The following is a 15,917-nucleotide window of genomic DNA, read 5'->3' as shown; positions in this document are numbered from 1 at the left end:
GGAAAATCAAGATGTCAGAATTATTTAGCAAGGCAGCTAAAAATGTATTAAAAGCAATACAGACAGATATAATTCTTCAAAATACTGAATAAAGGTTGTGTGTACTTGGGGCCTAACATTAGCTGTTGACAGTGTTGGGGAGACTTAAACTTCATGCAGTTGAACCACATAGCTTAACTACAATTTGCTGTAACTTGCTGGTAGTTAAACTACATTAATATTTTGTGCTGCGTCAAGTATTTCAACTACTTTTTGGGTCATTTTTTGTAGTTGAACTACTCAATTTACAAACTACAATTCTGGCCAATAACATGATGTTTTTTTTATATTTTTTTTTTACATATACACACACACACATATATATATATATATAGGCTGAATTACATGTAGTTATACAAGTTACACTTGCACAGTAGCTTCCCCAACACTGGCTGTTTAGGCTCTAATTTAACACACTAACACCTCAAGTACAGTTTAGTTTAAACATCTTACTATATAGCGGTCCTCAACGTGGCGCTGCAACAATAGAAAAGCACAGTCTTATTTTCATGAGATAAAGTAAAAAAAAAAAAGGAGTAAGTGTCCACTTACCTCTAACCCCCAGTTGGTGTATCCCGTTTGTTCAGTAAAATCGTCTATCATTTCTACTATTCATACCAATCCACAGGTCTGTGGTTGGTGCCTTTGCCATTTCAACAGTTAAAAATCCTGAAAATGTAACACGTGTTTATAATTAAAGGCTTAGAATACCATCAGTCAAGTATACAGTTTGTGTCATTCAGTAATTCTTGTTTCATTGCTTTGCTCTTTGGGTTGCACTGATTTTCATATTTCTCAGGTGAATGACAGCGTATCTTGGGTTGTTTGTCTACTTGACAAGACTAGTCGACTAGTTGATAATGCTTAAACACTACACAGTGTACCTGTTCAGTTTATGGTAAGCTCAATAGGTAGGTCTGGGTGACGTTGGCAATAGACACATCACCGGAAAAATAAATATGTTTGATAAAATGTTCTAAAGTTTCACGTGTATGCACCATCGCCATGTGACTGACAACAACAGAAGAATGTGGATTATAAGGTTTTATTATGGATCCCACCACAGTGCAGACCAGCTCTACTCTGCCAGCAAACACACAGACCCATTCGGCCTCTGTCCAATTGTACTGCTTTTTCTGTGTGCCTTGATAAAGTGGTCAAATTCAAAATAAAGATGTTAAATTCAACTTTTTTTCGGCTGGTCTTTAAATGAAAAGAAAAATAGGGCAAGTTACTAATGTGATAGACTTTTAAGCCATGTCGCCCAGGTCTTGAACCAGCAGATATACACATTTTCATGAAATATGCACAGTACGCATTTCTCTGGAATATAGTATTCCAGAAAATATATGATTCCGATCATAAAACAAACCTTGTACAATTTTTGAGGAAATTGATGCCAGATTTCCTCCCATTCTTTTGCATTGTGTCCTCGCTCCTTCCCATGTCTCATTCTGGTTATTGAGGATGTTATAACACTATGGGGAAAAAAATAAAATGTAATTGCTGTGTGTGATTTCTCAAAAGAGCAGTAGTTTATTTTGTATCGACAATAGATCAGTATTTTATAAAACATCAGTTTTATTAGTGTTATTTCGATGAATATTGTTACTGGATATTTGAAACTGTTTCATTACTCATTATCCAAAGTTTCAATACTGAAACCAGTTGTGCTTTTCCACTAGACAAAGAGTCGACATACACACTGCAACAGTGTTTACACATAGGCCCCCCCCCCCCACAGTCCTCCTTTTCCAAAATGCTGTTGTGCTTAAAACACATTACACAAGCTGTGTTATACTTATCTTTTTAAAAAAAAAAAAAAAACAAAACATGTTTGGCCATAAATGTTGTGTCATTATGTATCCGTGATATCAAACATTGTATCAAATATTGATATTTTTCAAGGTATCATATCAAGTTTTCCTGTATTGTGACAGCAAATTTTTTTCCAGTTTTGTGGACATCCACCCTTGGGGGAAACTGCTGGTACTACAGTGGCGTTGGCTAGTGGTGTGCCACTTCGTTTACAAATATAATAGTGTTCAAACCCACAATTATAATTCACCCAGAACCCTGTGAGATAACAAAAATAGGCATTTTTACATTCAACATCTAATCCAAATGAATTCTTATTTAGTAGGGATGGGCATTTCAAGCAAAACTACTATTCGATAATCACAGGGAACTATTCGATTATTTTTCTAATAATTGCTTCGCTCTCATATGACTGTGCATGGTTGACGTAGACTTGTGATATGCAAACTTTGCCTCGCAGAGATTACACTGCACCTCTGTTTCATTTGTTTTTTTTTTAAATAGTTCCACACAGAACTTTTTGATGGCTGCAGCACTCTCTCCATGGCTCCGGCTTGTTTCTTCTTCTACGGAGGCATCTAACGTCAGCCTATCACGCAGCGTATCAAATGCTATACTGGCGCCGTCCACACGGGGGCTGAATGAATGATCGAATGATCGAAAATCATTGCCCATCCCTTTTATTTAGTTAATAAAACATCTGAAAGGTCACTGAAGATTCATCCATTCAAACTACTCACCCTTAAACGGGGTCATTACAGCACAATTCTCATCATTGTTCTTGAAAAGAGGTTGACCTTCATCCCACCTTTGAAACACCACTGGTGAACCATCCATCCACCTTTTTGGGACACAAATAAAGTCAGTTAAAAATTGTAAAAAATATTCATGGGTTAGTCTGTTGAAATTAAACTCTGCACTGCAGTCAATTCAGCAAAATCTTTCAAATTTGGTTCAAATAAATACTTTAACTGCTTCATAATTAAAACTGCACTTGTCAATACTTGCCAGAAAATACAGTAATCGGGTAGAATAAAATGTCATGTAACTTGTAAACTGTGATTTGTTGCTCTTTTCTGTACACGTGACATCTATTGTATGTCTGTCCATCCTGGAAGAGGGATCCCTCCTCTGTGGCTCTTCCTGAGGTTTCTTCCATCGTTTTTCTTACCCTGTTAAAAGGCTCTTTTTTTTTTTTCCATCAACAGGGCAACTTTTTCCTCACTCGAGTCGAGGGTCTAAGGACAGAGGATTTTGTTTGCTGTACAGATTGTAAAGCCCATTGAGGCAATGTGATTGCGATTTTGGGCTATATAAATAAAAGTGATTTGATTTTGATATATGTTTATCTTAAACATAAAAACAAATTGTGGTCTAATTTCTATAAAACTGATGTTTGAGGTCCGTTGTAACAATTTCCATAATAGAAACAAAGTGCCACTGATTTCAGGCAAACCTTGTCACTGTTTTAATTATTTAACTTGTAACAGAATATTACAAGGTCTTTCACCATTCTAGTTATCACCTCTAGGAACTCTTCATATACCCGCTAGGACTCTACAATCTCAAACTCCCAGTTTCCTAGGGATTGATTCCCTGTCAGTGTTGCCCTGTTATATCTATACATCTATATTTTGGGGAATTAATATTACTACTTGTTTATTGTGTATGTGTCATTGGACTGCTGTAGATGTTCAATGTTGAGCTCATTTTAACTTCTTTATACACTGCTGAGCTGGCATCGTATTTCATCAGGTCATCATATGTTCGTAATGTGGTAGTCATGTTAGAAAAACGTATATCTAATAAAGCATGCAAAATTATTATATGAAAGGTAGCAAAAGTAGCAAGTACTAGCACTAGGGGTGTCACTTGTGTGGCACTGGCAAAGGTTTACAAGTCTGGTATGTGGGCTTGTCATCAGAATTTTGCTCAGGGCCCCAGGGAGATCAGGACCAGCTCTGAATGTATATAATAGAGATCAGAGAGAAGCAAGATGTCTCATTCCTTATCAACTTCTGTTATCAGCTCCGGAAAAAACCTATGTGTCTCATTCAGAATATTATTGATTAATTCATAAAACAAGTTTAACATCTTCTGGATGAGGATAATCTGCTGTTTCCTACTGTTCCCTGTTTTTCTTGCGCATCTGTGATGATGAATGGCACGCACAAGGGAAAATCGTCCCCTGGCAAAAGAGTGAGGTATTTTGCTAATGTTATTTAATGTCTCTCATTTGAATCTATGTAACATGATTTTGATACTTGACTCCTTTTCTCATTTTCATTTGATCCATTTTTCATTATTTCCTTTATACTCACCCATATGTTTCATCAAGATCTACAGTCAGGCCTATCCAGAAACCCCCCTGACGTCTCTTTAACTATACACACAGACGGCCACATGGTTAAACTAGCAGTACTTACATTGCAGTATGTTCCAAACTTGCGTGTCATTAGCGAATTAGTAATGTCACTGATGTAGTATAAAAATGACTGCTTACCCGTTTCCATAAGAAGACACTTTCAGCTTCACTGTTAATTGTTACCAAGTCACCATGCATGTTTTGACAGGAGCGACGAGCTTGTTCAATGGCCACTGATCCTCTTGAAAAATAATACTGATTCCCATTCCATTCTAGCCACCCATCTGATGTCTCATTCCAGTCTATAAAAATGTTAAAGGAAACAGATTGCATTGACAGCCCTAATTAATTAAAATTCACACCTATAAAGGAGTCATAGCTGCAGCAAGTTTGTAAGCATACAATGGAAAATAAGGTTTGGGAGAAAAACATGATGCAATGTTTTCTACACGGCTGCAAAAAATGAAACCACTAACCAGGAGCGACAGGGCCTGGAGTCGGTTCTGAAACAAATCCTATAAGAACATAAACAGAGGAAATCTATTCTCATAATAGAGCAATAAAATGGTTGCAGGCAGCCTGTCAAGCTTGTTCAGTAAACAAGAGAGAGAGATACATTGTTTCTATCTGTCCTTTTACCTGCTGGGATCTGGCAGATCCAATCATTACTCATCTCACAGTGCATATCGTTCCAAGACCCACTGCCATCCGTCATAACTGGAATGAATACAGCACAAGATTCTACGTTGTTCTTATTGTCTGGCTGTCCTCGTTGCCAGTGTGTGAACTGCACCTGTGAACAACAAAACAGCATTCATACAACAGTTGATACATGTGTTGTCTATTTAAATGAGTCTCCAAAATGAAAAATGATTGAGTCAGTAATAAGAGTAGAAAACTGTTAACTTACTGGAGATCCATCGCTCCATACATAACCGGTGACAGGGTCAGGGGCACTAAATCCAATCCAGGCTGTATAGTAGCTGTAGAGGGGACAGATCTAGATTAATGATTTAAATATGCAACCTGTTTACTATGCTACTATAGCTTTAATGGATATGTATATATCATTCAAGTATAAAACCTGTTTGTTCGATGTAAAAAGAACAAACCTCCTGAATTAAAGTCCGTGTAAAGCAAATTCAGCAATTTTCTTCTAAACACATTAAATAGGTCAAATGTATTTCCTTAAAACATGTAAATAGCCATTCAACCATTTAGAATTTAATTGTGGAGCTAGGCTCACACTGTTTCAAAATTTCTATGTTCAGGATTTCATGAGTGGGTCAGAAATCATGGGCGCGTTACGTAACGCGGCCATGATTTGCATAAACCCAGCCCTGCTGCGGAAGCGGTATAAATACTTTCAGTGCATCGGTGGTTTTTCCGCTCGCTCTCAAGTCTTGGATAGCATCTCTTACGATAGTTTGCAGCTAGCTAACCAGTCAACCAGTCAGCTAAACAGTCATGTCTCCTCCACGTCGCTTGTGCATCTTTCCTGGATGCCACAGTGTGCAGGGCAAGGGCGCCGTTAGCTTATTTAAGTTACCTACGGACGACAATGTAAGGAAACGGTGGATCGATTTTGTCAAGAGGAGCTACTGTGGAGAGTTTAAATCACCACCAACACCCTTCTCTGCAGTGTCCACTTTACCCCCGATAGTTACAACAACTATTACCATGTAACGTCTGGATATCTGAAGAGTCTGTTGACGCTGCTCAGTGGGGCCGAACCGACCCTCTCCATCCCCGGCTTGCATCCTCCTGTCCCACCGACAGTGGGTGCCACCATCACGGCCACCGGCATTATGTGCCCGCCACCAACCCTCTCGGTCATGACAGCTGACAGCAGGTGCCACCATCACGGCCACCAGAATTATGTGCCCGCCACCGGCCCTCTCCGTGCTGCCGACAACAGGTGCTCTCATCTCCGTCACCGGCATTACATGCCTGCCAGAGTGCAAGTGTGTGCTTAAGTTATAAATATTGTACATTTGGGCAATTAAATGCATTTTGCTGAAGATGCAAATCCTGAAAGTGATTTTATATCGTGCATCCTGTCATGCCCATGTAATGTTAGCAAATGTTATGGCATTTAATCATGACATGATTTGGCCTCATTCCCTGAGCGGAGTCCATTTGACAGCGCAATGATAATCCACAGGTAATATTTTATGTGCACCAATATAGCTATGACAAGGAATTATATATAGACTGGGTGTGTAATGTCAGTTTCTGGCTCTGATGGCTCAAACAGGTCGGGCTGGAACCGTCCAATGACGCTGCTAGCTCCCATTGTTACTGTAGGTCACGTCCTCGTACAGTACATGGAGGAGGCTCCCCTCCCGCGCGTGGGCGTGGTTCCAGAGCCTCTATCTGACACGCCCCCAGCGTTTCACAGCAGAGGGAAGTGCTTGTTTTTCCATTATTTTGAGACCTAATTTTATATACTTAGCAATTTTTTTTATCTTTCAGATTGGCTCAGTTGTCAATGACACATGTCTCTGTGGTGTGACAAACTCATAACACAAATTCATTGCTGCTTTACACGGACTTTAACTGTTATCTGTAGAGACACATTCTCAGTGCTGGACATGAACCAATCTTCATCTCTGCTGAAACCAATTTTGTATTTTTTTTCTTAGTATTATCCAGGTCTTACTGTACCCCTTTAGAACTCTAAGGTCAGCAAGACTGTGGAAGCTGGCCAGGTCTCCTCCAATGGTCCTGCAGTAATCTCTGGACTCAAACCAGGTCCTTCCACGTGAACCTCTGTCTGAGAATCTCTTGAAACAAGACAAAATAACTTCAACGTGGCTTGGTAGTGTCACTTCACAACAACCTCTGATCAACCATTTAATTTGACATGCAGTGTTTTATTTTGGGCTAGGCAATAGATCTTGTAAGTTACAAGACTGCAGCAGCCCACAAACACCCGCTATAAAGCAGCCAACATTAGCGAAGTCATTTAATTATTGTGTCCCGTATGAGAAGAAAGGGGCCCAGTGGACAGCTTTTACGGGTGCAGTCACGTTGAATATCGCTATAGATATAGTGCCCATATATACAGTGGAAAAGCCGGAGGTTCATCCACATGCTGAAAATGTTCGACCCTGGGTTTGTGTTACGAAGCCACAACAGGGCATGCCTCAAGCAAGAGGTAGTAGACAGGCTCGTCTTCCTGGCCAAAACAGACAGCACACACCTGATGTCCTGTATATCTACCAACATGTCATGTTTACTATGCAATGCATGCAGATGTTTAATTTAGTTATGAATATAAAATACTTTTTGTAAAGGAAAGGCACCTTTTGCAAAATAAAGTATTTAATTCAAGTTATGTTCACACTCAATACCAATACCAATGGGGAAACTGATCTGTTTTTATAATAGCATGCAATCTGACATGTTTAATTTATGTTTACGAAAGCATTTTATCAAAAAGGGACACATTCTTTTCAAAAGGATGCACTTTTATCAGATTTTTCAAGTGAGTTCAAAGGTGTACTGTGTACAATGGAAAAAAAAAAGTATTAAAACCGTAAATCGTGTTTGGTATGAAAAAAAACGGAGAATCAATTTTTAGGCCGTATCACCCAGCCCTAGTTTTATTATTTATTATTTTATGTCTTTGCCCTCTTTGTATGTGTGGATATTAGAGTAGTCTCTATTTGTTCAGGTGCAGTATAGATGCAATATTAAGCAGCAGTTATTTCAGCAATCATTAATTTGTGAGTGTATGCGGGTGTATTAAGATAGGTTGAAAATTTGAATTTATCCTTAAAGGTGACATGATTTCCTTTTTTTTTGGCTGTACCTTAAGGCAATAGTTTCTTGATGTCATGCCTGTCCAGCCGGCAACACACTCAAATGTAGCGAGGGGTGGTGTAGGGGTTATAGCGGCTCCTTCTGCCAGGTGTTTGCAGATGTATTTCTCTTCATTGGTGCAGGGCAGCACATCCCAGTGGCCAGCATAAAGCCCAGTTATCATGGCGACACAGCCCTGTTTGCGACCTTGCATTGTCAAAGGAGATTCCGTGAGATGTGAATTGTGAAGCCACTTTCTGTCACATCTTAAGAGATTGGAGTTAAAATGTCTCCATACCTGGCATTTCAGCGTTCCAGTGTGTATATCTCACTGGGTCCACACAAATCTATGACCGCTTCTGTAGTTTGAGAGGCCTATCCAGAAGTATTTTTCTGGTTTCATCCCCACCAAGCTGACAAGGAATGCATTATCCACCCTGGAATATATATAAAACAAGCACAATCGTAGGATTTCTGGTGTCTCTAAGGTCAATCCCATTCCCAGTTTTCACCCTTATCTCTGCTTCTCAGATGCTTTCTTGCCCTTCAGAACAAGGGGTTACATGGGGTACTGGTTGAAATCTTCGCTTATGGTGTTAACATAAACAGACATGACTGATACATCAAGATGGGGGACTGTCATGCACAAATGAGCAATAAAAATGTAGTGCTAAATGGCTTGCTAGTTAGCTACCCAATAACAATAGCTACTACATCTGTGACGTATTAGCAATTATTTTATACTTGTTACACAGAAAATAGTTTTCGATACTCTCAGTCTGAAGTGTACCTTTTGAAAAGCCTCAGTTGGGAAGAAGAATTTGCATACTCTGGCCCGAGGCGTGAACGTGCAAAATTTGGTAAGTAAGTGCGAGTGTGCCTTTAGCTGTAGGGGAAAGGGTGTGTAACGATTGGGCCTTTGGGATGTTACACAGTAAATAGAAAGCTCATATGATTGTTGTTTAAATTGGTGTTTGAGAACCTCAGTACACTTGGACTGCTGAAATGTAGTATTGCTGAGAACATTTGGTGTAAAAATAAATGTTCTTACCCATTTGAAACGTCAACTAAGTAGGAACCCGATCTTGTGCAGTCAGCTCTAGCGGCAGAATAAGTTAGGACTTCTGTCCCTATGAAGTAACAGTAAGAGCCATGTCTTCTCCAACCCTAGATTGTTTGACAACAAAAAGTGTACAGCAGTGCAAAATGTGTATAATAACAAAGGTTTAGGTCCTACATCCTTATTACACCTTGGATCTACATCTTTTGGATCATTTTTAAATAAATAAACAAATAGGTGAACTTTAACGCACAGTTTTGCAGCCTTCATCCTGTACCACTACATCTCCAGTAGATTTTGAGGCACTCATCTTCATACAAATGTAGCCATGTTTTTCTTCACACATATGGTCAGCCCAGTTCCCATTCTGCAAGAAAGTTCCATCAAATATTTATTCGTGTGATGTCTGGATGTGATGGGAAATGTTACAGTCAACACCAAATTCTTAAACTGACAATAACATATATCGATATACACATATAAATTAGACCAGCCTTCCCAAACTTATGAATGACATGGCTACATTCTAAAGTTGTGTCGAAGTCTGTTTCCCAGTCACATAATGTTGTTGTTGTTGTTTTATCAATGCAATTAATGCTCATTAAAGAATATATAGTAATCTCAAACTTAATAAGAAAATTGAAGGTTTCAGTTTGTATCTATTTATTGTAAATAACATCTCGCAGTCCACCTGCAGTATCTTTGCAGCTCTGACCGCACTTAAGGAATTGCTGCAGTAGTCAGTATACGTGTTAAATTCAACACATGCACAAATAAGTGAAGTTTTGATATATAGCTTCACAATCTGCCAGCTGATGAATAAGGTCAAAGAATGTTATTGTTGCCCCATTTTCTCAACAAGTGAATTTTAGGTGTTTTCATATGAAAGGTAATCTGTGCAGCATACCAACATGGTGCTCCTTACCTCTCCCCTGATGAGAACGCAGTCCTTTATTTCAGTGGATGTAGCAGGTTTCCCAAATTCCCAGCTGGTGAAGCGGACAGGAGAGTGGTCAGTCCAGTCAAACAGCCCTTCTGTCTTCCTGTCGTTCAGTCCAATCCAAAGCTCATCTGTGGATTCTGATGACAGACAGAAGAAAGCAATCTGTCCTTAAAGGATTTTCCAGTTACTTTACTGTCTGTTGCTAGTGAATAACTGACATCTGCACGTGGTGTTAAGATTTTTAAATATATGTCCTTCTTGTTGAGCTACTATCTTACTATGCTGACCCTCAACATTTTGCATTTGCAAGACAATAAAAGAACAATCTAACGAATAAATAGACCCCGAAACCATGGGGACACCTTGGTATTGTTTATTCAACTAAGATTTGACATTTGACTGAACTGTCCATGGCCACGGTGATGCTTGAAGAGGCAGACTATGTCTGCAAAATCTACAATTGTAAATAATAAATTTTAATGTTATTGACCCTCAGAGAAAAGTTGAAAGGTGTCGTCTCTGGGCTTTCTTCCTCAAAGGTGTCGACGTGTAGTTTGATAATAAAATAAGTATGCGGAGGCAAGGCTGGGTGGAATGATAGAGCAATCTTTATTGAAACAGGTCTCAAACCAGCGTCAGATTCAGAAAGCGGCTGCTTTTCTGGTATTCTCAAATCTATGGAAAAAGCAGTGCCAAAATGCTTCGCCTTCTGTTCTATCTTCGATCTTAGGAATTCTACAAGTATCCACACCCTTTCTCTTTCTGCGCAGGCCTTATTAGAGTCCCTTCTCCAGTACACCCACTTCTCCTAATTGGTCACTTTGCCAAATTATCCAATAGACTAAAAGAGAAGTTGACCTGTCTCCCTGCTCATGTCCCATAACTCAGCATAACTTTAGGTCTTGTCCCCCAAAATGAGCCAATTGGGTTCCCTATCCTTCTACGGGAACATAAACATTTAGGCATCTCCCACCATTTGGCATGTAGGTCAAACTCAGGTTTAGTACTTTATGATGGCTTGGGTGTCTGCTAACCTTTCACACACTCACAGTTGGAAACCAACTCCTGGACCTTCACTTACACAAGGAAAAACCATTAGTCATTGTTGAATCTAAACTAAGTAGAACCAGAATGTGTTGCCATCCAGATACCACAAAGGGAAGCAATATCATGCATGTATTGTGTATGACAGTTGTTTATACCATCATCTAGTAATTGGATGTCTGGATATGACAATTTCAGCTCAGCACATGACAATTAATGATGGTAGATTCACAGTCCATCTGAGGGAGTTAATCTGAGCAGGATGTCACAATTAGACGATCGCAATGTTTTTTAAAAAAATGTTCACGTACTATATCCAAGTTGAGAGATGACAAACCTTTGATCCTCCACATTGCGGATGTTGACTAGGTCTCCCCCTCCGTTTCGACACCCTCTCTGAGCATCAGACCATGTTTTCTTAGTCCTGTCGAGGCGGAAGCAGTGGCCATTGTAGGGAATCCAAGGTGCTGAACAAAATCCTCTGACAGCTGATCATAAAAATATCAAAGAAATGTAAGGATTGAGTGATAAATCATGCAACTACACGGTTCGCAAGGATGGGATGTGGATAGTAGAACAGAATAGATATTTTTCTTTACCTTGCGTAGGCAATTGCTCGGCTGCTTTACTGTAACAGATGTATCCGAGTTTCTTGCTACAAGGTGAACTTTGCCAGGAGTAATGTACAACAGGCTCAAAAACCGCACAGTTGTGTCCCGGATCAGGAAGTGGATGCCCTAAAACAAGAAGATGGTTAGGCATGTTTGTTTACAAAGATCAAATCAGCTGTCAGATTTGTCTCATTCTTATAGTCTTGCAGTAGCTTTGGAGGTTCTGGTAGAAACATCTTGTTACCTGTGTATGGAGCCCATATCCATTCATTGTTATAAGCTAAGATAACTGATAATTGCTACTGTAGTTCATGTAAACTTTACAATATATCAGGATAGAATGATGAAGTGGTGGAAAAAAATCTACCTGAGTCCCATTTCAGATAACGGTAAGGCCTTCCATCTAACCATTTCCAGCCATGTTCTGGATCCAGAATCAGCCCAGTCCAAAGCTTAGTGCCTGCTGTTCCTAGTAGTACTGTTGGGAGCATGGGAAAGAAAAATGTACAATCAAATAACAAACATTTTAGTGCATGTGGTCAAATAGATGCTCCCTTGATGTCGAGTCAGAGTGTCAACTTACCTGTGACATAAGCCTGCTCATGAGGATCGGTGATACTGAGCAGGGAGGCACCCTGCTGTTTGCAGCTGGTTTCAGCCTCTCGCCAAGTCAGAGCTGACTGTGTGTTGAGCTGGTAGTACGCTCCTGTTGTTGGGTGTACATGCCAGCCACCTTTTGCTATGAATGTATGCACAAAATATGTCAATTTTAGTATAATATAAATATAAAGTATAATACTGCCTATAGTCCATGGTTGTATATTTTAATCTTTATGAAATGATGGGGGTTAGATTAACTATAGGGGGTGCTAGACCTGCATTAAAGGATATCTCCTTTCAGTGTTACTTTTTCACTGGATTTAACTTTTAAGACCTGTCTAGCAGTTTTTTCCCGAATAAGGTAACACTTTATATTCACTTATCCTTATAATGAGTATTATTAATAGGAAATAAAGGCCTTATAAGAGTCTTAAAAACATTAATATAATGAAAAGCATAATAAATGCATTTTTAAGAAACTTGTTAACAGTTTATAAACAGAGACCTTAATGTAGTGTCCTCGATTCCAGCCTTTTGCTTTTGTACTTAAGGCAACAGCCAATTAAATTGATCTTTAAAAGAATGTGTGATGAAGTAATAAGGTTTAATATTAAGAAAATTACAATATGGCCACCTCTCACTGAGCTCCAAAAAAACCCCAAGGCAGTACTCACAAGTAACCGGGCAGTGAGAAGAACAAAAGAAAGATCAATTTCAGAACATCTGTACTCTCAGTGATTTATGTTTTAATGACAACATATGATACTGATTTCAACTTCAATTTCAGGGTGTGAAAGTTTCATATTTTCCACAGTTCAAATGAAGATTTAACAAACAACATATGTCAAGTAAATTTAAATGCATGAATAGCTGATAACTCGTTTGACCTTCTGTTAGAGTATAATTTTTAACATAACCCCACACCTTTTAGTGAAAATGGTTGTGATTTAGAGTGGACAGTGCATGTCTTTCAAAGAAACACTGTTTATTACAGTACTGTACCTCTGTGTGTTCTGGTGCAAGCACCACTGGACGTCCCTGTGATCGTGAGGTTGTTATTGGCTCCTACTCTTTTGGAGAGAACTGCTGTGTTATCTGCAGTCAGCTCAATGTAAAGCTCTTGGTCTTTGAGGGCGAGCACTGTTTCATTCCTGCATTCCCACTTTTGGAGTTCGCTGTTCTCATCACAATCATAGAGGCTTATTTCACTTCCCACACTTTTCCCCTGGGCTCCCAGGCACTTATTCCTCTGTGGAACCAGAATTCGGTCACCAGTCGTCCAGCGTATATCATTGCAGTCATTATTTGTTTTAACCAAACAGTAACCAGTCTCCATGTTAGTTAGTTGAAATGACGAATCTGTAGAGAAAGAATTGCACACCTTTGACCTTTATTTGTCTTAGAAGGGTTTTTAATTATTTACACAGCAACTTTAAAAAAATTTTATACATGCATACATACATAAAATGTATTTAATAAGCAAACATCTATCCAGTGTCTGGAAAAATAGAGATACAAAGAAAAATAATAATAAAACCGCGGTACTGGCCAGTTTCACTAGCAAGGACCACACCATCAACGAGATGCGTTTAAGGATTTATTAGTGACAAAGGAAAACGAAGTGTCGAAGATCTTGGTTCTATTGTGTTCTTCGAGTGCGTTGTGGGGATTCTTGTAGAGAATCCGCCGCCGCTCCCGGGCAGCGACGGACCCCCTCATGGAACTACGAAGGAGAAGAGAGAAAGAAGAAACAGACAGAGAGAAATGGGGTGGGGGGGAGGGGTGCAGAATACGAGAGCGAAGCAGATGAGAGGGTCAGGTGGTTATTTATAGAAATGCTGAAGTTGGCGCTGTTGAGGTGTGGTCCTGCTCCTGAAACTTCGCCAATTAAGCTTCAATTCACTAGCAAGGACCACACCATCAACGAGATGCGTTTAAGGATTTATTAGTGACAAAGGAAAACGAAGTGTCGAAGATCTTGGTTCTTTTGTGTTCTTCGAGTGCGTTGTGGGGATTCTTGTAGAGAATCCGCCGCCGCTCCCGGGCAGCGACGGACCCCCAAAAACCTCCAATTACTTGAGAAGAGATTGAGCGGATCTGAGATCTTTGAGATCTGAACAGATGTAACGGTGGTACGTTTGGGAGGACCAGCGGCCTATGAGATGTATGAAGTGTTCTGGGAAGCCATTACGGGAGGCTGAAGTGGCAGCTCCGATTCTGAAGGAGTGCCCAGAGTAGTTGTCGGGCAAAATACCAGACAATGAGAGCACCCGGCGAAAGTGATGGTGGAACCAGAATCGAGTAGCCACTTGGCTGGATTCGGAGATGAAAAGAGGATCTGTCGTTGTTGTGAGATTTACGGAATTGCAAGAAATTTGCGAGGGTTTCGAAGGGATTCAGTGGTGATTGGACCTTGAAGAAGAAGACGGGTGTAGGCGGACCAAATTGATTGGTTTTGGTTTGCTTTAAGTGGAACACCATAGTGTCGTCTGAAAAGCAAGACAAGTCAGAAATGCAAGCATGACGGCTTGAGTCGAAGTGAATGGTTGAGGAGGTGAATTCGGAGCATCTGAGGAAGCCAAAAGGCAAGCAAGAACATGGCTTCCAGGGTTTGGGCGACTTGAGGAGTGCCGTACCCGGAACGGATTGTGTGGAGGCAGATTAACGGCAAGTTGGCATTAAGAGGAAGACGGCGAGGGCTTAACGAACTGTTAACGAACAGCCGGTTATTGTCTTGGAAAGAAGCTGATACCGCTAAGGTAAGCTTGGTGGTGCGTGATTTGTCATGAGGAATGGGCGTAAGTACTGAAGAAGTCGTGGTGATGAGATCGAATGACGGAAAGGTTGTGTTGTATTGGTCGTGAAAGTAATGGAAGCTTTCCAAGCTGTCCAGTAGGAAGAGAGGGTCGAGGGTGATAGGCTGTTGATGGTGGAGCTCTGGTAGTCGCTTATCAGGGGTATAAGCGCAGGATTTACGAGTTGAATGTCGACGCCCAACTGGCATAGGGAAGGTATCTGCGTGAGGTGCCAAGCTTCTGAACTTCTGGCATTCATTTGCGAGCTTCGGGGGCGATTCTGCCACAAGCCATCTTCCTTTGTAGAAACCCCCAAAACCGGCCTAAGGAGCAGCATCGCTGTACAGATGGATGTCATGTGGGTTAGTTGGTTGGTCATCGTAAAAGAAAGTGATTCCGTTCCAATTGGTGATAGGGTTGAGTCACGGACAGATTTCAGCAAGGCTCGAGCTATCCAGGGAGATGGAGGTCAAGAGTGATGGGACGGAAGGGACAGAAGTTGACGTTTGGTGCGGCGCTGGGCGCAGAAGAAGGTTCGGCTGAGCTTTCCGACCGGGAATGAAGTCTAAAACTTGTTAGTGTCAAGAATGATTCTGAGAAACTCAAGGGATGTGGAGGGGCCCTCTGTTTTCTCTGCGACGATGGGACCCCGAGGTTGGAGAAGACTGAAGTCAGGGTAATCAGGCCGGAAGCGGGTGGCGATGTGGTGGGGGGAAATTGTTAGACTGGATCCAGCTGAGGGCTTCAGGTGGGGTGTCGAAGAGTTTAGGCTGCTTTGCGACCAAAGGTGAGCCTAACGGCGAAGTAATATATACCACGCCAATGGATGCTGAAG

The 15,917-nt window shown here is 40.6% G+C and overlaps 1 pseudogene; it reads right to left on the bottom strand.

The window, feature by feature from the left end:
* Positions 1-617: 617 nt before the first annotated feature.
* On the bottom strand, positions 618-13,623 carry LOC115572385 (macrophage mannose receptor 1-like; annotated as a pseudogene).
* Positions 13,624-15,917: the final 2,294 nt, after the last annotated feature.

The sequence above is a fragment of the Sparus aurata genome, chromosome 21, assembly GCF_900880675.1.
Source record: "Sparus aurata chromosome 21, fSpaAur1.1, whole genome shotgun sequence".
Taxonomy (NCBI): Eukaryota; Metazoa; Chordata; class Actinopteri; order Spariformes; family Sparidae; genus Sparus; species Sparus aurata.
Note: the sequence above shows the minus strand (reverse complement) of the source record. Positions and strands in the feature narration are given on the sequence as shown.